The 24,243-nt window shown below is 38.7% G+C and overlaps 1 protein-coding gene and 1 pseudogene across 3 annotated transcripts in view; one reads left to right on the forward strand and one right to left on the reverse strand.

Annotated features, from left to right (window-relative positions):
- The window catches only part of FHIT (fragile histidine triad), a 1,380,266-nt gene extending 1,366,868 nt beyond the window's left edge, over window positions 1-13,398 (reverse strand). For all 3 annotated transcript variants that reach the window (XM_011358436.2, XM_011358435.2, XM_011358432.2), the window contains exon 1: window positions 13,207-13,398. The gene's annotated coding sequence lies outside the window, so the exon portion shown is untranslated. The remainder of the gene's footprint in view (window positions 1-13,206) is intronic.
- Window positions 13,399-22,744: 9,346 nt separating this feature from the next.
- LOC111738646 lies at window positions 22,745-22,863 on the forward strand (annotated as a pseudogene).
- Window positions 22,864-24,243: the final 1,380 nt, after the last annotated feature.

Genomic DNA, 24,243 nt, shown 5'->3' on the forward strand with positions numbered 1-24,243 from the left:
TGACATACATCACTGTATAAGTTTAAGGTATACAGCATGATGGTTTGACTTACTATATATTGTGAAGTGATTACCACAACAGGTTTGGTTAACATCCATCATCTCATATAATTACAATAAGAAGAAAAAAATTTTTCTCCTTATGACAAGAACTCTCAGGATCTTCTCTAAACAACTTTCCTACATGCTATACAGCAGTGTTAACTACAGCCATCATGCTGTATGTTACGGCCCATGTTCATCATGTTGTACCTGTAGTATTTATACCTTGTAACTGAAAGTTCATACCTTTTGAGCACCCTCCTTCAATTCCCCCTCCCCAGTTCTCCACCTCTGGTAACTACAAATACGAACTTTTTCTGTAAGTTTGGTGTGGGTTTGGGTGGGATGCTTTTTGTAGATTCCACTTATAAGTGAAATCATATAGTATTTGTCCTTCTCTGCACAACTCCTAGTACTGTGTTCTTCAAAGTCCACTGTTGCAAATGGTAGGATTTCCTATTTTTATGACTGAATAATATTCCATTACACACACACACACACACACAACAACAACTTCTTTATTGTTCATCCGTTGATAAATATTTAGGTCATTTCCACGTCTTGGCTATTGCAAATAATGCTGCTATGAACATGGGGTTGCAGATATCTTTTCCAGTTAGTGTTTTCATTTCCTTTGTATTTATGGAACATTAGATTCTAAAGAGACTCCAACCCTTGGAACTTGACTTTTAAGTCCAGATTTTACATCATTTACTTAATGTTCCTATGATTAATGAGATGCTTAGAGAATATGCCGGATCTTTTAGACCACTGGAAATCTGCTTCGGCACGTGTATTAGGGAAGATAACTACCCCCATTCACCTTACTTATCTAGTTCATTACAAAAAGCACTACTTTATTCAAGATATTGTGATTAATAATAAAAATGATAACTAAAATCATTGCTTTTATTTGGTGCTTACTATGTACCAAGAAATGTCAATATACTTTCATGCATTATCTCATTTAATCCTCACAATTAACTGATGAGGTAGGTTCTGTTATTACCCTCATTTTTTGGATAAGGAAACTGAGGCACAAAGAGAAAGAAAAGTGCCGAGTCAAAATATAAACATAATGTATAAAAATAACAATAAAATAATAATATAATAATAACACAGCATCATCATTAAATCCCTGTGATGTGCCAAGCACAGTACTGGATGCTTTCCAAACATCATCTCTCATGTTTATGAAAACCTTGTACTCTTCCCATTTAATGGATGAGAAAACTGAAAGCTTTAGTAAATTAGCTAAGATACAGGTCTGTCTGGCCCCAAAGCCAGCCGCACTAGACATTTGCCCTTCCGCAGAGGGTAGGAGAAAGGGCATATCAGATCCCTGAAGCTCTCCAACCAGGTCATAGGATGTTGAGGAGGCACAGGACTTCAGAATTATCAAATCCAAGCCCCTTATTTTACAGATGTAGAAAGGGAAGCTCAGAAAGAGGAAGAGACTTGCATAAGGCAACAAGAGAGCCAAAACTAAAAGCCAGGTCTCCCAACTTCTAGTAGTGTTCTTGCAGTGACATGATGAGGCCCCTTCACACTGAGTCACCAGGAAGGGAAAGCCTGATAGCATCACAGTGATGGCACCAGACTGTCAGCTCTCTCTCTCTCTCTGCTCCCTCCTGACCCTGGGGATTGCTGCTGTACATGCTGCCTGGCACATTCATAACTCAGAATAGTAGAGAAGCTTGGGGAAAGAATCCACAGCAAAGACAGGAAGCACCTGGTCAACTTAGAACCAATTTCCAATATGATTCTCCAGAATTAGGACTAGAGATCAGTGGAGGGAGGAGGTTGGTTCAGGCACACATAGGTCTCTATTATAGACACCAAACACAACACGGCCAAGTCTTTGAGAACATGATCTGAATCAGCAAGTCCCCTGAATCTTTTCTAAGTGCACATCTTTCCTAGTTTGTGCACTGGATACAAATAATTCAACGGTCTATCTAAAATTTTTAAATAGAATTTTGGAGGTGTTAAATTTAAATCCATTCAGCATTATATAATCTTTGAAATACAACAGTTGTTTACTCTGCTTTGATTTCTAAGCTTTCCTTTGATGGAAAATATTAATATTTATCATTTTTCTGATGTTGGACTAATGAGAATCTTAAGTGTTTATGAGAAGACATTTAAATATTACAGTTTGGTGGATGTATTTGTTTTCTAATTTATATTCCTCTGCTTATAACACCAACCAGTGTTATATTTTGTGCTGAATCCTGGGCTGTTTGTTGTTCATCAACATTTTCAGTAAACTTTATATGACTGGAATGACGGTCTCTACATTTATTTGATGACCAAAGAGAGTATCATAATCAGCCAAATAACATAGTACTATAGGAAAGATCTACCTCTGACTTTCAAAGTAAAAATTGGTACATGTGTATAACTACTAGCCAGCAACAGTTAGACAAAGCAACATTCCAGCTTTAATGACAGCAATCACAGGTAATATTTATTGAGTGCTGGCTATGCATCAAGCACTGTGAAGGCATGTTTTACATCAATGATCTCACCTGATCCTCACAACTCTAAGCACTAAGTAGTCTTATCATCTTCATTACACAGAAAAGTGAGATGCAGAGAGGTTGAGTACTTCACTAAAGATTACACAGCCAATGAGAATCAAAGCCAGTCATCAGTCCTCAGAGCCAGACGGGTGGTTCTCTATACTCCCTTCCTTATGAGCCCCTTCTTGACTGCCCAGCATTTGAAAATTCATATTATCTATAGAGCATAAATGACCCATGTGCATAGAACAGCAGCCTTCAGGACAACACAGACTATCAGATCTTGGTAATGATAAGATATAATTTATTTGGTCTACCATATGCTATGCATTCTTCTATGCATGGGGACAAAGCAAGGAATAGGATCTACAAGATCCGTGCCCTTGGGGAGCAAACTTTCTAAAGAGGGAAAACAGACAATATTAATGTAATAAACGAGACATTATTTCTAATAAGAGGAGGAAATGTGAGGCTGCATGAGTTTAAGAAATAGAGGGGCTGAATTCGGGGACTTCTGTAGATTCCAATTACCTGTACTCTCCATGCAACCATGGCTCAGCTAGCCAGAGAAGAAATGAAGAACAGCCCAAAAGTTTATGGGTGTATGGCACAGTACAAGGTACAACACTGAATTCTAAGTTAGAGACCTGACACAGACCACTTACCCTACACAGGAATCAAGTGCTAGGGAGACAAAATAGCCACTGATACTACCTCCATAGAGTTGACGGTCCAGAGAGAGGAGAGGCATTGATCAAAAAGTAGAGGTTAAAGAAAAGCTGTAAAGAAGTATAAGAAGTCAAGGAAGCAAAGACACAAGACCTAACCTACAGGAGACTAAAAAAGGTCATCATTCTGCCACTGACTCCATCTGTGACCCAGAGCAAGTTGTTTCCCCCTTTAGAATCAGCCTTCCAAAAAGCTTCCTTCAAGTTCTTAAAAAAATCCTTTGAACTTACGATTCCAACACATAAAATTGTATGTTATCTCTTCTTCCACCAATCACTAGATCCCAAACTGCTCCTCTTCCTTCCCCAGTCTCTTTCTGTACCTCTACAGCAAAGGCTTTGTTCTTGATTTTCACTGCTATATGACAGAAGGGTCAAACCAGGAGGGAGATGGGCCTGATATCACATCAGGGGACTGAACTAGATATAACAGACACTCTGACCCGAACCCCAGTTGAAAACAATGGGAAGGAACAGGTTACACACATGGAACTGGTGTCTGGAGAGTGCATTAATAGGTAAAAGAGAAGCCTATGGAGATGGGAGGTACTAGGGAGGCATCAGCAAGGACCATAACTAATGTCTGGCAAGAAGGAAGGAAAAAGAAGTCCAGAAGCAGGTGCTCAGAGGAAGAGAAATCTGGACAGCAAAGAGCAAGGCTCTGACCATGGTACCGAGATTCAGGGACAGGGCCATTACCCAGAGAATACAATCCAAACTCCACACTTTGACCTCCAGGCCAACCTGAGGGCCAGTTCCCTCTTCAATCTCTGTGGTCTAGCCACAGAGGCCTTCTTTCATCCCTTTGAGTATGTCAAGCTCTTTTTCCCCTTCAAGGGCTTGGTATAGGCTGTTCCTTCTGCCTAAAATGCCACTTTATCAACTCTTCATACGGCTACCTCCCTCTGATCCTTTACTTAGGTCTCAGCTCAGATATCAGCTTCTCCTCTGTGGCTGCCACATCTCAAGGTCATGGTCACAGGACCTTATATTCTTCTTTACCAGTACTTGGCATTTTATAATTACATTCGTTTGCCTTCATATTATCCATCTTCTTCATTGGACTCCTGAATGCAGGGACTGTGCCTGCCTTGTTCACTGATGTATAACCACAACTAGCACAGTGCCTGACATATAATAGGCTTCAATAAATGTTTACTGAGTGAATAAATTAATTATGAACAAATGACTCATCTCCAAGACAAACTCTCAAGAACAAAGCTGAGGCTTGAGAATAGAAACCCAGGTCCCAGGCAGGTTAGCGGCTATTGCCAGGCTATCGTCCCATACTCCACCGGCCTGCTTGCCTTAACTGCAAGATATCACCTCCTTCCAGATCCTGGGCCCATCTCTACTTACCTGCCACTAGTGTGGGCTGCTCCTACCACACAAACAGAGTCTCACAAAAACCTGGCCAACCCCAAGTAATGAAAGCTGCTTGCGCAGACCCCTCAAATTCAGTGATTGGTATTCACAGTAATGAGAGTAGCTAATACATGTTAAGGGCTTTATACAGACAGTCTTACTCACCCCTCACAGCATCTATAGGTAGTTAGCATTATAATCTCCATTTTAAAGATGAAGAAACAGATTTAGCCAAGAAACTTGTCCATGCTCACACATCTATTAATATGTAAAGCCACATGCTTTGGGTCTATGGATCTGGTACTTTTGAGCTCAAAAATAATAAAAATGCAAAACATAATAACAATAATAAAAATAATAGCTAAAATTTACTGAGAAATTACTATATGAGAGGTACTGGGCTAATATTTTGTATAGATTGTCTCTATGAGGTAGATACTAACATGTTCATTTTATAGACTCTGCAAATAAAATTCTGCAAGGTAAAACAACTTTCTCAGGATCACCTTCAGCCTATTAATGGCCATATATATATATTTATATTTATAAACTCTAAACAATACAACTCATTACATGAAAACAAAAAGGCAATATAGTAGAAGCCATAAACATCTAGACCCTTGCTAACCCAAATGTGACCAGCAGACCAAATCATCTGCATCACCTAGGAGCTTCTTAGAAATGGAGAAGTTTCTGGCCTCACCTGGACCCTTGCCCATAGTTCCAGCCAGTCCTCAACCCATAGGAGTTGGACCCAGCTGTTTCATCTGTCCTAGGAAGCCAAACACAGCTAATTCCTCTAGGCCAGGGAAACCTTGGTCTGTTGCCTCTTGGAAGTTCAAGAGGCTAGAGGAAACCCGAGCTAGAGGAAGTTTTCAGCCCTGCTCAGAGAGGCCAAGACAGGGCCTCAGTTGCAGATTTATCTGTGGCTATGGGCTGCTGAAGCTTCCTCGCCTTGTTTTTACCCTCTCAGCTGGCAGATCCCAGCAACTAGGATTTCAAACTGCAACGACCACCTATTGATTTTGTACCCCCAGTATCGTTTCCCCTCTTCTGAAGGTATCAGCACCTCCCATTAATCAGAGACTCTCTGTGTGTGCAGCCATGCACGCTGTGTACCGCACAACTCCAGAGGGCACCATTCCCATATACGTTTGTAAGAAAGAAATACCTTCCCTCTCCCTCCACCCAACCATCTTTTTGTTGCTATATCCCTTGCATACTCTCTATATTTGTTTTTATTTCTCCTGCTCTCCTTCAGATCACTACCTCTTTCTTCACCAGGCCCGTTTCAGAGTAGAGGTTGAACAGGAATCGCCAGCGCTCTAGGGTTAATGAAAACAACCTCATTCCAACAGGTTCCAGCCCCTTCCTCTGCCTGTCCTCAGGGTTCTAAGAACATACAAGAATTTCTGCAGCTAGGCATTGCTTAAACATCTCCTGGCACAACAAAGCAGGTACTGTCCTGCACCTAACGTGGAGGCAAGACAGCAGCAAGTTTGTTTGTTTGTTTGTTTTTTAGAATGGAAGACCTGGGAAGACTTCGAGTCTTGCAGGAAATGAAAATTTTGTTCTTACCACATACCACACCCTCCAGTGATTAAATGACTGCAGACCATACTCTCCTCCAGTGTATGCCCAACTAAAATATGCATGCATTAAACTTCATGAGAGAGTACTGATACTTCCAATGATCTATGATGTGTTTTAGCTCCAATAGCTGTGTGTCTCAGAAACTGCAGAATATACTGAATTTAATGGAAACCTGATTATTAATAAAAAGAGGTAAATCCATACGAGGAACACTAAGAAACACATAAACAGTCTTTAAGTTCCAGAATACAGTGTGTGCCTTATGCGAACCTCTTAACCAGCTCATTTTCTCTTCTATTCCTACTTATTTATCATTAAAAGAAAACCTTAGCATACATACAAAATATCCCAAAAATATATAATTTTTAACTGTATTAAACCCTCCAACTAAAACACTGGTTCCCACTCTTTTTCTCTCTATTGAGAAAAATAAAACTACCAGAAGTATTCATTCCTCAGAGATACTGCAGGTTTGGTTCCAGCCAGCATAATAAAGCAACAGAGCAAATCGTAATCTTTTTGCTGGTAGATGGTCTTGCCTTCAGTTTGGAAAAAACACACCTGTGGAATGCAATACAGCGAAGCGCAATAAAACGAGGTATGCCTGTACATTGTGAAATGACCTTATAGTGACTAGAGAAGCTCAAGAAACACTGAAAAATAAAATTATAGTGCAGAGTAATAGAAATTCAGGCCAAGAATGCTCCTGGGCCCTGAATATAAGGTTTTAAATATAAATATTCAGATATAAACATAAGTATAAACATTTTCTATAATGAAAAAAATTTTTAAAGGAAAGGATATCCACATATTATGGATAATCCAGCAAATCAAAGGTGTTTAGTCAAATTAGCTTAATTATTCTACCCTGAAATGGGGGGTGTGGGTAACTATTAAAAAAATTTTAAAGGAAACACATTTTTCTAATAGGTAGCCTCTCTGAAACTCATTTGTTTCAAGCTACTGAATCGGAACGTAAGAATGTTACAAGTAAAAATGGGTTTTATTTTCTATGAAAAATAGTTTAAACCTTTTCAATAACATGGCCACCAAGGCTCATGAAAGCATGTAACTCAGTTCCTTTTTAACATGGTTTGAATGTTTTGTTTTGTTTTGTTTTTCAGCCATGAGGAATGGAACAAACTAAATACCAGGAAGAGAAACACAGCCTAAAACTCAACATTAAGGAGAATCCTGACTCAGGAAAGCACAGCATACAGGTGGGGGGCATGGTAGAGGTCCCTGGTAATTAACCTCAAGGATAACCAGGGCACGATCTTGTAGTTAGTTCAAATTCCATGGGAGCTTTGTGATGAGCCTTATCATCCCTTTCACTCCCAAAGCCTTCAAAATGCTACTTTCTAGATATTTCACTAGTTCACCACCCAGACCTTTCACTTAGATTGTACCAGATTCATTTAACGATGTTCTGTTGTTAGAATCAGCGGTTCTCATTCCTAAATGCACTTTAGAATCACCTGAGAAACTTAAAAAAGAAAATACTAACACCTGCCTCCAGCATGCTGATTTTAATTTATCAGGATGGGACCAGACCCAGGTGATTCTAACTTGAGAATCACTGGTTGGAAAGCAACCCAAAAAGGTTAAAATTATGTAAAGAAAAAGGCACTATAATTGAACTAAATAAATTTACATTAGGAAGCAAGGTGCCGCAAATTCCCATCTTAATCTATAACACAGTACTTCAAGGATCCCAGATTTTTTTCCCTCAAATTAAGACAGACTCACTTGCATGAGAGAAATATCTATTTGCCTACAATATTCAAGTTTTTACAAAGGACTGAAGAAGTTCCAGACTTTATATGCGAGATAGAAACAAAAGCAGTAGAATTAAATGTAATCTATTCCACCTAGTATTCAAAATATGATAAACAAGGAAACAGAACAGGGTGCATACAGTTGTGATTTTTACTAATAATTATAAATAAGAGTAAAATCAAAGTTACCATTAGTGAATGCCAATTAGCATTTAAGCACTTTCCATGGATTATCTCACTGAAAACTTAAAACATAACTCTGCAACAGGAATTATTACCATCAATTCATAGATAATAAGGAAATTGAGGCTGAGAGATTAGGACACTTCCCCAGAGTCAGGCAGCAAGGAAGTGGTAAAACAAGATTAGAATACAAGTCTTTGTTCTCTAGAGCCCATTCTCTTAACCACATCAGCTCTCAGCTAGAAACACTCAAGAGTTTCCTAAGTACTTGCTACCCATAGTCCATGGACAAGCAACATCAGCCTGTTAGAAATAATGAACTCTGGCCAATTCCAGATCTACTGAACCAGAATCCACATTTTAAGATCAGCAGGAGATTCATATGTACATTAAAGTTAAAGAAGCACAGACCAAACTAGTTTTCCTACATCGACTATTACCTCTCACAAATTCGTCATCCATACTGCATCCATACTTCTTAAAAAACAAATCCAATCATTTCATTTCCCCACTTAAGACTGTTAAACGGTTTCCCAAATGTCCTTGGAATTAAGTCCAAAATTCTTTTGCAATACAGGTAATTGGATTCTGTATATCACCTATGCATGTTTCTGCAGCCTCATCTCCCCCAACCTCCATCTACTAATTTTTGCACCCCAGGCATAGAGACCTTCTTTCCACTCATCAAATCTCAACTCTCCCTCCTTTCCTACTGTTCTTCTCTCCTCCCTCCCTCCCTCTAAGCTCTTCCTACCTAGAATACACTACCTCCCACTACCTCCTCCAAGAGAGCCACATTTAATGCTGTATCTCCCATGTATAATGGTGCAGTGCCTGGCACAGAGCTGGGAGCAGGATAAATGAGCTGAATAAACACATGTTTAGGATATTGAGGGCCTCAGCTGTTTCCTTCACTCAACCACAATATGCTCTTGCTGTGATCCTCATTCCCATTTCTCCTTCCCTGTTCCCTGCAACACCCCTTTTTTCTAACTCACCTTCTTATCAGTAACCTCGTGACTATTGAAGTTGTCAGCTTTAGAAAGGAGCATTGCCATGGCCATATGGCCACTGCCCCAGGATTACTCAACAGCTGGATGACAACTGCTCCGCTTTAACCCTGAGGCTCCTGAGATAGGCCCAATCCTTTCCAGAAGTGGACAGAAGGCCCCACTGACAGAAGCAGGCTGCTTCTCAATCCAAGATTTAATATAGAGAAAGAACCATAGATCAGGGACCTCTCAGCAGGCAGTGCAGAGCCAAAAGCTTCCCTATCTCTCTGCCCACACAAGACAGTGTCACTGTGTTGACAAGATGGGTTATCAAGAGTTGTGGGTAACTTCATATTTTAAATGCGATGGCCAAGCTTACTATTCTAAGAAAACAAATGGCAAATCCCTTTATAAAATAATCTGACTCAAGTTTAAATCTTGAGTAAATCTGATATATTTTCCTGTATCAAGTTTACATTAATGAAAGAGCTACTGTTTATCTATTGAATACAAGCTGTTGAGTGCCTGACAACATGTTCAAAGCTTTAAACAAAGTATCTTAATCCTTATTATCACTTTATGAGGTAGAAATGCTTATTATCCCTATTTTATAGAAAAAAAAAACGAGGACTAAGTAACTTGCCTAACAGGCAGGGCTGGGATTTAAAGCATAAGCCTCCAGCCAAACACCCTCAATTGCTTCTCTTCTATGTTTTGCTATTTAGATCACTTTCTCATCTGAGAAGTCACAGACATTGACATTCCCAAAGAAACAGCCCTTCAGAGGATGATCACAAAGGCTGAGATTTTTCTCTGCAATGTAGACATTAAAAAGAAAGTAACCTGGTGCATCTTATATTTCAAAGCTGCATTTCCACATTAAAAGAGAAAACTGAGATTAAAGAAAAAGATGTGGGAACGGCGCTCAGGAGTGCCTATGAATGCAATTCCGCAAATATTTTTTCGGTGTCTACCAGTGGTCAGGCACTGTGCTAGAAGCTGAATGATCAGACTGTCAGTTGGGAGAGTTCTGGGGACAGGGGTTTGGGGGTCAGGGGAGGTGAAGAGGCGTGATGGGAAGACTGTCTCCCATAGTGACCATCTCAGGAATGTTTAGCCAGTAATTTACATAGCTGTTACTTTATTATCTAATTATAGGGAAATCATCATTCACGCACAAAAGTTGAGAGTTACCTACTTTATCTGCGAACGCATAATTGAAAGGGCCAATCTATCCTCTAAAACAAAAGTTTTGTATAATTCAAACACCTCATGTGATCATTTCTAATTCCCCGTATTAGAGGGTTAGACTTTAATGTATGTGAATACAAACACCGTGCCATATTTTGCTCTCAAGTATCTGAAAGAACAAAAGAGAAGAGTATTGAGAGCCAAAACAAGACTAATTTCCATAACAGAAATGGAGCATATTGAAGCTGCATGTATATACAAATAGAAAGGGACATAGAAACATTTTCTAAAGCACTCCATGAAATATTTACAGGAATAGGCAAGGACAAAGATACCAAGTAAAAAAGAAGACACATACAGTACTATGAGCCCTCCAGAATCCTGCCTTGTTGCAGAAACAGGATGCTTTCAACACAAGGGCATGAGATAAAGACCATGGACCGCTTTGTACTTCACTCCCCTCATTTGTAAAATGAAAGTTAGATTAGATGGATTTATAAGGTCCTTCCAGCACTAACCCTTTAGCTACTTTTCATCCAGGAGGCCCCTGAACCTAAAGAGAGATAAACATGCTCAAATTTGTTGAATTAATGAAATATTATAATCCCACCAATAATAAAATAAGAGAGAGAGAGAGACTTCACAGCAATTGGTCCTGGTCTATAACCTAGAGAGAATGAATTAGGGGGCAAACCATTATCTAAACAGCTTTACGTCTGGTGCTCCTGCTAGTTGACTGCTAGTAGAATGAAAATAACCTTGGACTTGGAAATAAGATATTTGGGACTAGTCTCATCTCTGACACAAATCAACTGTGTGGCCTTGGGCAAACTGCTTTACCACCTAGGCGAATTTCCTCATCTCTGAAGTAAAGGCATTATAAAGCTATATATAACTCAGATTTGTGGAACCTTTGTAATACACCAGGAACTGTTTCAAGACCTTTGCTTAGATTTAAATGCTTCCAAAGGTCTCTGCTGCTCTAACGTTTAATCTAACTAAAGATGCCACGTGGTATAATGGAAAGATTCCAAATTCTGTACTCAAAAAAGTTGGGCTCCCTCTCACTCTGTAAGGTAGTCTTTTTCTAAGAAAAGACTGTCAAGCAGTTATAATCCCAGTACTTCTATTCTGTAGCTGAATTAACTTGGACACATTAACTTCCCTAGCTTTAGTTTCCTAATATGTAAAACGTGTATGAAAATGGTTCTCTCTCTCGTATAGCTTTTGAAAGAATTAAACTATAACTAAAGTAATATATATTGTTAAATATGTTAAATTTTATTATTAGGTGTGTGACTGTGGATAAATCATCTCAAGTTTTTTTCCTCATCTACAAGTGGGAAATACAGAATTATTAAAAGAGAAAATGCTCTGTAAACTGTCGACTGTCAGCTATGTTGGAAAGTATGCATAATCCCTAATACTTGGAAAAGCGTATACAATAATCCTCAATTTAGTACTTGGAACAGAATATACAATCAATGATAACAAAAAACATCTAAACATATCTCTCTAGTCCCAGCTCACAGCAGGTGGACGCAAAGGCTAGCAGCCAAGAACACAGTGCCACAGGCAGTTTTATTTCCGAGTCAAAGGGCTGCTCCACCAACCGCGGGACGTGAGACTTTATCTCCCAGGAGACACCTCACCGCGCAAAATGGCACGCTGGGAGGTGGAGTATCGGCCCTCCGGTTAACAAGAGGCGGGACTCAAATTCCCAGAAACCGCCGCTGCCCGGACCGCCGGGCCAAAAGATGGAGCCAGAAAGGGAGAGTTCGGGTACACCTGTCTTAACAGGTGCGAGTAGGGGTCGCTATCGGTAGTCCAGGACCCACCCCAGGTCAAAACTTTCTGAAACAACCATTGAGTGTATTTTCCGATGGTCCCCAGCACATTTCTGAGCGAGATCCAGAACAGTAACGCTGTAAATTTGCAAAAGGCAAACTTTCACCAGCAAGACCTCTTTTAGATTTCGGCTCCAGGCATTATCCTTGGGCCACTTGGGAGGGAGCCTTATGCTTTTTTCCCAGATAAGTATTGTGAGTGGCTGGTCCAAGGTCATACATAAAAGGCAGAATTTGATCCTAGAGAGGAAGCTGCAAACTCAGCTCCAGTTCATTAACCTGCCTCCTTCCCAATAGCACAGTCCCTCGGCCCGTCCATGGAGATCTATATCTATCTATCTTTAAAATCCTCCCATATTTTCACATAAAAAATATTAAGCCATAAAATAGGTGTAAGGAGGTCCAACAGAGTACTGATGAGTTCTTCCATTATAACGAATTCGAGACTTTGTTTTTTTAAAATATTAACTGTAAAATTCTCTCCCGAGATACTGCCTTCCCTGTGCCCTGCTTGGTTCCTGTCCTGGACACGTGTTCAAACCCACCCTCCCTTTGAGGAACACAGAGCTGGGTGTTTAACACAGATCTATTGGGGCAGAGATTCCCTCTTCTTTCCTGTGAAATTGACAAACCACGCACGCAAAGGCGTTCAGTGCCAACTACGCCACCAGAGCCGGGAGCTGAGGCATACTTGGAACTACTAGAATGGTCCCATGGCTCAGTTTACCCACTTACAAAATGCAGCGGAGGAGTAGCGGATTAGGGTTTGGGCCAGTGCTCAAGAACCCGCCCTGAAAACGTTCGGGAGTGGGGTGAGGGTCCTGCTGACAGACTCCCCACCTCCCAACAAGCTTCGCTGGCCGTCCCGGCCCACTGGGCCGACAGGGAAACGACCCGACGCGCGTGGAGCCCAAACTCGCGCCGCGAAACACTGTTCGACTTGTGCTTGTCCCCTCCCCTACCTTCCAAGATCTTGGTAGCTGGAAAGTGAAAGGCAGAGGGAGGGAGCGCGGGGTAGGAGCAGCGCCTGGGCTTGTGCTCACGGGGGTGGCTGCCTGAGGGACCTGAGAATATAGGGCGAAAAGTCCCGCGACGGGACGGAGCGGAGCGGAACAGAGCGGAGACTACAATCCCCAGCTTGACCCGGGATGGGAATAGGACCTAAGATGGCCGCTCGTATGGGGATAGGCGCGGGGGCCAATAAGCGCAGAGCACGCTCCTGCACTGGGCCAATCACAAGCCATGTTGACAGTAACCTTGGTCAGGGGCGGGAAACACTGTCCCTCTCAGGACAGACGCTGAGATGAGAATTCTCCTGGAAAGATTTTTTGTTATAAGTCACACAGTCTTTGTTTTTTGGGGGTTTTTTCCCAAGTCGAAAATGTAACATAATTATTTAGGTTATGCTGCATTTTTGCTTTCTTCTTTCCTCCCAAACCAAACCTTCCTATATTCTAAAACTGCACCACAGGCACTTTTTCGATGCTATTTCTCTCCTTTGCATTTTCATTATCAAGCATTATCAATAATTTATTTATCTTTTTTATCCTTTTGCCCACTAGAATGAAAGATCTATGCATACTCGGGTTTTTGTTCTGATCACTGCAATATTTCTAGCACCTAGAAGTATATATATTATACATAGTATGATACAATATATGTACTATATATTACATGTATTATATATAGTAGGCACTCAGTAAATATATTTTGAATAATTGAATGAATTTTTCTTTGTTCTCGCTTTTCTCAGTGCAGATCAATTAAATCCCTTTCTGACCACCATGAGGCCCTTGTGCTTGCTCCCTTTTTAAATTGAAAATCATTCAGTATATTGTGTGCCAGATGCCATGTGAGTGCTGGAGAAATCATTGAATTAGCCCCAATTCCTAACCTCAGGATGCTCCTGGTCTTGTAGAGTACGAGAGGTAAACTTAATTTTTCAATAAATGCAATTTAAAATTGCAGAGAAGCCAAATAATTTTACAGAGTCTTACAGCTCACAAGCAGGGACTAGAATCTTGGTATTACACTATGCTGCTTCTTATAGTGACCTCTCTTCTTCAAGATTGCCTCCTTCTCTTTTCTTTCCTTCCCTCCCAATCCTAGACCTGAGGAAGAAGAGGCATTTGCCAGTCATCTTTTACATTTAAAAGGGAGAAACAAAGAAAAATACACTGGAACAAACACTGAGATATGTCCCACTTTCTCTGGTACCATATCCTTTTTTCCCCCTCACTTTTTTCTTTGGTTTGCGTCGTAACATACAAATGATTACACCAAGTCTTAGATCTCTCATCCTTTCTGATGTTTGAACCCCACAGAAAGTAGTGAAATGCCCTACAAAATGTCCTGGTGTGAAATGCTGATGTCCTAGGAAGCTTGATTCTCAGAGAATGTGACAGTGGGTTATGGCCAGTTTACAGGTCACTACACAGACACCATGGCCACATAAAATATTACAGAATTGTAAAAACTAGATAAAATTGAAAACAATTACAGATAAAACAGCAACAATGTATTCAATATGTATACAGACTAATTTTGTGCATAGTGATTAAACCCCTCTTCAGGATTCCTACCCTAATCTCTCAATTTGGTTTTTTTTCCTAAAAACAGTTCTTTCTAGCTTTTATGAACATAGACTCAGTTCAGCAGTCCCAGCTTTTCTCAAGCTGATAGCATGAGAGATTTCAACATATGTGTCAGGAGCCAGACTAAATGCAAAAGAAATTACTGAACCATATGAAACTGGAAAGCTCAACAACTAGACTCTTTCTCCTGAGAAAGTATCAGCCTATAATCACTACATCTTCTACTTAGCAATCAAAAGGAAAATGTCATAAACATACTCAAAATTTAAATAATGGCATGTAATGATTATTAAACCATTGCCAGGAACACGAGCATACAGGTATTACTTCAGCTGTAGATGATACTATCTGCTGGGATGAAGGTCAGCTATGACCTTCAGCAATACATACATTCATAAAAGAGCATTAAGACATACATTTGCCTTGGACTTAGGACATCTAAGTGCCAAGTAGGGAGATAACTATCTGATCTGCAACTTGATTAATAATCACCTAGAGATGGTGTCTTAGTTTGAGTTCTCCCAGAAGCATATCCTGAGACAGGTATTCAAGTGCAAGTAGTTTATTTGGGAGGTAATTGTAGAAAACAGCAGTAGGAGAATAGGAAAGTGAAATAAGGAAGGGAAGACAGAAAAAAAAAAAAAGTGCGCTATCAGACATGTTACTGCAAGGGGTGATTTGAGCTTAATCATCCTGGGAAACTTAGGAAACAATGCGGAACACACGCCTTAAACTGAGCTATCCCGCCAAAGGGACAAAGGAACTGGGTTATTTAAATAGCAACTCCCATCAATCAGTGATTGGGATCTGCTTTCAGAGGCTGTTAAGTCTCTGGCTCTTAAGGCATGTTGTATGAGAGGGCAGAGTTGCCTCTGGTGAGAGATAGCCAGATACAAGTGCTGCCATTGGAAGTAAGGCTACTGCGTACCAAATGGTAAGAGAATGGTGAGTACTGGATGGACACCAATAGTATTTGCTACAGACTTTGGTCCACCACAGCTCATATCACCGAGACTAGCAGAATAAGAATAATTCAAAAATTAAATATATACAAAAAAGTAAGCAGCCTACCACATTATATACCTCATTATATTAACAATTACGATAGACAGTATTTTCTAAATTCTCACTAAGACACAAACCAAACAAAAACTACAACAAAAGCCTCTTTTACACTGGGAAATATGAATGAACTCTTTGGGGACTTAAGGAAAGGCTTCAGTGAGACTGGGGTTTGGTAGAAGGAGGAGCAAGGAGATCAAGAAAAGGGGAAAAGGAAATTTTAAAAATATTGCTAGAGACAATATGTTGTTCATTTAATGATATTGAAGAAACACAAGTAAAGGCTTGGGATTTTTGATAAATGAACATTAAGTGCACAGACTGTGGTCTTTAGACCTAGAAGACAATTGCGTGAAAGACCTCTGTGGATTGTTCTTCATAGCAAATAGCTTCACTTGAAATTACAGTTATTTGTATTTCTGTTTATCCTCTGTCTTCTCCAAATAAAATGTAAGTTCCATGAAGGCAAGAACTTTGTTTTTGTCCTATTCGATAGTAAGCACTCAATAAATACATGGTCAGTGAATGACTATGTTATGGCCATAAAAAACAAACAGGTAAGTACTAGAAGAAACTGACATTTGTACCACTCATTACATTTAGTTAATCCATAAAGTAAAGAGACAAAAGTAACTCGGCAAAAATCTCCCATTATCACAAAGCTTGGAACCATTCTGATGTGTGAAAAGCCTGATAGTCACATATTCTTCTGGTTTAGTCACAAACTTCCAACAGCATCCTCTTCAAACAAACAGGAACCACTTTACCATGGACACAGATCTTTAAAACTAGAAATGCCTTAGAGGTCAAAGAGTTCAACCCTCTGCATAATCCATCTCAGCTGTATAGTAGAGGTCATAATCCAGACTTTCAGACAAGAAATCTTGGCGATATTTAATTGAAAAAAAAAAATCACATCTAATATGAAAATGTTATATTAGAAAGAAGAAAAATGATGCATTGTTTTTGCAATACAAGGTATAAAAAATTTGGGAAACTCAGCTATACCCAAATGCTCCAGTCTCCTTCACAAATGTCTCAGCTTGTAATCATTCAATGTTTCAGCTGCTTTTGGAAAATTCTGGTTGCTGATAAGCACCATCTAACGATAAGCTGAAAAATTTTTTTAAAAATTTTCCTCTACCTTTTTTAATTCACTCATTTATTCCTTTGTTGTTCTGTATTAAATGTAGTCCTTGGGTAGATTTGTTCATCAGATATTTAGAGATCAGTCTATTCCCTATAGTTAGTGAACATATGCATGCTGTCTCCTTTTAACTCTGCCTCATAAATAATCACACTTAATCCTTCTTAATGCCATCTTTTGCAATCATCTTCTAGTTACCTAGAACATAAGGTGCATAAAACTAAGCTCAGTGTCCAAGCTGTGATCTCACTAGGGTGGCTAAGAGATAAGCTATGATTTTCCATCACTCTTTCAAGAAATCATGACTTTAAACACATTGCCCTGGTTTCACTGCAGCTTTAAAGGGATTTCATCATTCTAGAAGAAAAACACATTAAAAGCATTTTCTAAAAATTAAAAAGTTAATTTCTTTAGTAGAAGACTTAGTGAAGAATGGGATGCAACTTCAATTCAGCTCAGTTTTTCATGAATTGAGGGTTACTCTGGGTCAGCCACTAGAATGAATGAATCTGACACAGTCCCTGGTATTGTACTGTCATGGAGACCATAAACAAGTTAAAAACATGAACAAATCAATGTGATGTCATAGAAGTCAATTCTAGAATGAGTTGGATCTGCTACCAACAGTGGAAGAAAAAGGGAGTTCTAGGCAGAGGCAACAACATATGGCAAGTACCAGAGCTCAGACAAGGTAGATTTATCAGTCTGCCACCTAGAATGAAATAGGGTAATGGTGAAAGAGGCTAGAAGTGTCCCAAGAGACAGCTAACAAGTTTCATAGATATGCTTCTTAGTCTGCTGTAAGAGCAATCGAGAGCCTTATAACTGTCAAAAAAAAATTGCTTAATTTTGAGGAAAAAGGGAAAATGCATTCAACAAATATTTATTGACCTCCTACTGTGTATTGCATTATTCTAGGTGCTAGGAATGCAGAAGTAAATAAGTCATAAAAATACCCACCCTCATGGAACTTCTAGTAGAAAAAGCAGACCATACACTAACATACAAATGTACAATATATCATAGGTGTCGAGAAATGCGATGGGAAAAAAATGCAGAGTGAGGAACTAGAAAAGTTCATAGGAGATGAGGTCAAAGGTAACCAGAAGTCAAATCATGTAGGCAGTAAAGTCTTAAGGGAAAATGTTCCATAAATGTACTTGTCAGACAGAATATATAGTATAATCTATTTGTGTAAACATAAAGGAATTGTGTTACACACAATTATTGAGGTCCATAATCACTCATCCAAAACTTTTAGGACAAGTGTATTTTGGAAATTAATAATTTTTTGGTTTTTAGAAACATAATATATGCCTGTACCATCTAGTGCATAACACTCCTAGAGGAAGTCTTGGGACACTGCTCTGCAATCAACATTAATATTTCTGCAACAAAATATATATGGGATAAATAAACACTACAAATTACTCATTATCAGGTCTGCCTTTTGTTTTTGAATTTTGGGATTGCAGGTAAGAGATTGTGGAGCTGTACCTGCACTTGGGTAAAAAAACTTCTGGGAGCATCTCAAGTGGTTGTTAACAGTGGTTGGAGGAATGAGATGGAATGGGTGACAGGGGTATCTTTTTTTCTACTTTATACTGTTCTGAACTTCTGGACATTTTTTTTTTATCACATATTAGTTATGTCATTGATATAACACTAATTTCAATTTTAAAATAAAGTATGGATGCTAAAGTTTTTATTCATTTAGCCTTTGAGTATTCAATAGTATGGATGGTATTAAGGGAAAATATTCTAAACAAAAAAGTAGTAAAAAAGATTTTGAATATGCATTACAAAATTTCTTCTAAATTTAAGTGTTTTAGTCATGACATTCAGCCTCTACTGCGTCCTGTGTTTGCTTTTCAGATTTTCATCTTTTAAATATATTTGTGGACTGAAGAGTGTCATAGATAATATCCAGATGATTTTGTGAGTAGAAAAATTCATTTTTAAAATTCAATATAAAATGTATTTTTTAAATTAATAATAGATCTTATTTTCTAATGCTCTAGGAAGTTTCTTCTGTTTCCTCATAGAACATGGTCCACTATCTGGACTTGTTATTTCTGTTTCATTTTGTTTTACTTTATTTTTAAAGCAAATCTGTGGGATTTTTGTCTGTTTTGGTAACAGGATGTCATGCTTGTGATAAACATTTGCCTGAAAGAGATTTATAATGTACAAGTCCTTAAAATATTTAGACATTTTAAAATTGCAGTTTGCAACCTCCCTATTTCCTACCACTCTCTCCCAACAAAATTCAGAGAGATGTATTTAACAGACATCGTGTTTCATGGTGAATATTATTGGCTGTGTGGCTGAAAACTGTAATTAGCCATGCCTCACTGATTCATACATGAACTGTTTGAGGTTTATTATTCCACTGGAATGTTAATGAACATGAATACAAAATACTCAGAGATTTTCTTTTTATCTTGGTAAAGTACATACTGTAAGGGAAAAATCATTTAAAATAATTAATGAAAAAATACTTTGTGTATATAACTAGGTCCTTGAGTTTTTGAATAGTAAATAAGACTGTATAATTTATTGGAGCCTCTTCTCTATGAAGCACACATTGACTTTATATACATTAATTGATAAAACCTTCAGGACCCCTCCCTATCAGGTAAATGTTAATAAAACCCAGGTGTCCTAACTTTTCTGACCTTTCCTCCATTTTCCAGATAAAAAAACAGCTGACTAAGATGCTTCTACATCTTTGAAAACAGAATGGGCATGAAACTAATATTCAGAGTTCAGGTGTCATCTATGAGTAGCATTCTAATATGAATGTAGTTGAAAATAAAAGTAATTTAGGGAAAATGATATTTCATCACTGCCTTAATCTAGCAGAGATTTTCTTCATGAGAAAATTAAACCAAACACAAACTAGGAAATATGACTTAACTAGGCCTGCTTCTGTATTTAGGGTCACCAAAGCATACTGTAAAAGGAAATCAGATTGCTTTCAGAATCCAAGAACAAACTCTACTTTTGACCTTTAGAAAGCTCATGATGTATATGCCTACAAAATAAACAAAATAATTTCAAAGTAAATTCGTTGAGTGCACCTGACCTTTTAAACAGAGCAGATGTTAATCAGATTTGTACAACTTTAATCTAGCTCAGCCTCTATCTCTCCATGTAGTTTTTAAATATCATAAAGAAGAGTCTCACAACAGGGAATCTTTCAAATCGGAATAGATTTAGAAATGGAACAGAATGTATGACCTTGCTTCAAATAATGAAGTATAACTCGGACACATAAGCAAGTGAGCTTTATGACTATAAACCAATATATTGTGCTCCTGAGGAAAAGTGACTTTTAAAAAATATTTACTTAAGTACATTGTAGGGAGCTTCTCAGAATTATGATATAACACGATTTGAGTCCTGATACTGTGTAAGGTACCTTTGGGGAAACTTTGAGTTGAAAATAGGCTGCATATTATGGAAAGGTGCTCCATCTGAACACTGAATCTGTTTTCGTTCAGTCACATCATTTCTACATTTTTGTCTTCAAATATTTGAACTATGACCTTTCTAGAATGTGCTGTTAAGTAACTCGATAGATGTCATCTTGCCTCCTTGGGTAACCAACCCTGACCCCATTCCGCAATAATCCTTCTCAGCCCAAGTAGCTCTGATGGGGCTAACTGCATTTATTCTTGCCCAAAGGTGGGGGACATTTCACAGAAAACAAACTTGATCAAAGCACTCCAAGATACTTGTCCGCATGATTGGCTCAAGAATGGGCACCTGACCCAAGCCGAGCCAATATCCTCAGGCGTTTTGTCAGAGAGACCAAGAAAGATAGTGTCTCTTCTTCTACAATTACAAGCTATAATGATAATACAAGTGTAGGGCTACTGGCTACATTGCCCACTTAGGAATTAAGTCAAACAGGGGCAAGCAGAGCTAAGAGATGAAAGGAGGAATAGGACCCAGGTGGTATTGCATCCCAGAATTCAATTTTGTCTGAAGCTATCCCTTATATTTTGCCAGTTAAATGAGCCTTTTCTTATCTAAGTTCGTTTGAATTAGGCTTTTGTTACTTGCAGCCAAAGGAGTCCTTTGAATTACAACTAATTCATAAAGCTGACAGATAAACTCTTAAACTACTTAAACTACCCAGAATAGGAAAGTGAAATGAAAAGGATAAATCTCTTGCATTCAGTTGTAACTTGGAAATTCTCAAAACCTGGAGCCATATCAGCCTCTACTCTACCAGTTCCAAAACTGTGCATGAGCTGTCTGAGGACCTAGAGATGTTTCACCTGAAAAAGAGAAGACAGCATGTGCTTGCTGGGCTCAAACACGTGAGGTCTATTTTGAGAAAAATGGGTTGGGTTTATTCTGCAGAGTTAAAATTCATACTCACAAGTGCTTGCCATTGAGAGAAATGTTCTGTATAACATGAGAGATAACTTTTCTAACCATGAAAGCCATGCTAGCAGACAAAACGTGACCCTTTACTGGCAACGTGACATCACTCCCTCTGCTGAGTGAAAGTTTGGGCAAAGTGACATCTAAGATACCATTCAACTCTATGATTCATTGAATCAATCAAAGTTCGATAATGATGATGATATTTGTACTTTATCATAAATCAGCTCAACCTTTCAGCAAGTCACAAATCAATCACATAAAAGGAGTCACAGAGAAAGAAATGAGTCAGAAAATTTTCCTACAGGTGATGATACTTGCAGAGTTTTATAGGACTTGGTTTAGATCACACACAACATGTTGAACAATGCTGCATTCAACTCTGATTCTTGAAGAAACTACTTATCCCTACAAGTGACTGTCCATTCCTGAGCGCGATGCCGGAAAAACGCCTTGGCCCTCAGAAAGGGCAGGCATATGGGCATAGGTAAGTGAAAGGGTACTGCCAATGCTTGAATGCCTGAGAAGGTAACCTGGATGAGGAGGATGAGAATTCTTCGCCAACTGTTCAGATGATACCGTGAATCTAAGAAGATTGACCGCCACATGTATCACAGCCTCTACCTGAAAGTGAAGGGTAATGTGTTCAAAAACAAGCAGATTCTCATGGAACACATCCACAAGCTGAAGGCAGACAAGGCTCACAAAAACTGGCTGACCAAGCTGAGACCCATAGATCTAAGACCAAGGAAGCACACAAGCTTCGTGAAGAGTGGCTCCAGGCCAAGAAAGATCATCAAGACTCTGTCCAAAAAAGAAGAGAACAAAAAATAAAGCACCACCTCTCTTACCTGTACATAGTGGCCTTGGCAATTATATAGATCAATCGTTCAATAAAATAGCTTTCATCTGCCTAAAAAAAAGGGAGGGGTTTAGAGGGAGTATTTTTTAATATGTAAATACACATATAATGATAATATATTAAAGAGTACCATAAAGAAATTTTTAAATTCCTTTCATTGCATATAGCTAATAAGCATTAACACAGCAATGTGTACCAGACACTCCTAGCCAATAAATGTGGATCCCCATTACTACACTCTACCATTTTGTGTTGAGTATATGCTTTTGCTTCTCTTTCTGCCATTATTTTGAGTATTAGTAATTTATTTTGTGTCCTCAAAAGTATTTTTGACACTCAATGCTTAACAATGCATAACAAAGTGACAGCAGCATGCTAGACACTTAAATGCAAGTTTAATAGAAGTTCAGGGTCCCTTCAAGAAATGTTTGAGAAGGGTCTACGGCCATGCTACCCTGAACAAGCCCCATCCCATCTGATCTCGGAAGCTAAGCAGAGTTGGGCCTGGTTAGTACTTGCGTGGGAGACCACCTAGAAAGACCAGGTGCTGTAGGCTTAAAAAATAAGAGATTGTAAACTGACAAGGTCTTTGCAATCTCTGAGGTCAACCAAGGGTTGCCTCACCTAAAAAAAAAAATGTTTGAGAAGAAAGAATCAGGCAAATGAGGACTGAAAGATATCCTTTGGCATTTATGAAGAACAGAGTAAACACCACTGCAGCCAAGGAGAATCAACTGAAATTATATGAAAGCTACTCAAAATTATTGCCAGAGGCGCATTGTGATATAAGGGGTTTTAAAGAGAACAGGAGTGTGGTTGCCATGTGAAGGGCTGGAACGTGTCTGCCTGAGGACAATGATAGGAAGAGCCAGTACGTGCTTGTCACAGTAGCACTCCCATTCTTAGGAATGGAACACCCCATCCATCTCCTGACTTCTCTCTAAAACAGACTTTTAGTGCTGCAAAGCAAGTAGGGAAATGCATTCAGGACAGAGAACAGCATGTGAAAAGGAAAAGAAGTGTAAAACAAGGCGTTTTAGAGAACTATAAATGGTTTAATGGTATTGTAGAGGAGAATATGGAAGACAGGTAAAAACTGAGACTGGATATGTAGGCAAAAGCCATATTATGAAAGGGCTGGTAAAAATATTCTCTAGAGCTGGGGCTACACCTGTTAAGCAACAGGGAGCAAATGACCAGCTTTAGCAGGCAACCGATATGATCAAGTTTAAATTTTCGAGGAAAATCTCTCAGCAGCACTATGGAGGCTTGATTGTAGCAGGATATGATTCCAGGAAGGCGATCCAGCAGAGAGGTCACTGTTAACAATTAGACAAAATTTTACACCTGTCAAATTACTAAGCTAAAATACTACTACTACTACTGCTAGTAATAGTAATAGTAATAATACTCAACCTGGTATAATAAATAGGTAAATTTCCAAAAAGTTAGTTACAATATGTTAGTCAAGTAAGAAATTTTTAAAAGTTAATACAAAAGAAGTTCATGCCCTTTGACTCAGTCATTCTATTTCTAGGATCTATGGTAAGAGAATAGAGATGCAAAGTGTATGTTCAGTTATATCTTCTCACAGTCTTCTTTCTGAAAAATTAGAAACCATTTTAATGTTCAACAAAAAGGTAATGGTTAAATAAATGAAATGTGTCACTATCATTTAAAATGTTTCTAAAAATGTTCACTGACATAGAAAATTGCCCAAGGAATAATGTTAAATGAAAAAATAGAACACGAAATTGAATATATGGTATAAGCCCAGGCTTTAGAAAGGTATACTCATTTAAAAACTAAGAAATACATAAAAATGTCATTGCTACTTATCCCCAGGTGGTGGAATTGTTGATGATTTTTATTTTCATCTTCATATCTTTTCGTATTTTTGATTTATTATCATGAACATGTCTTAATCTTACAAACA

Source organism: Pteropus vampyrus, unplaced genomic scaffold, assembly GCF_000151845.1.
Source record: "Pteropus vampyrus isolate Shadow unplaced genomic scaffold, Pvam_2.0 Scaffold41, whole genome shotgun sequence".
Classification (NCBI taxonomy): Eukaryota; Metazoa; Chordata; class Mammalia; order Chiroptera; family Pteropodidae; genus Pteropus; species Pteropus vampyrus.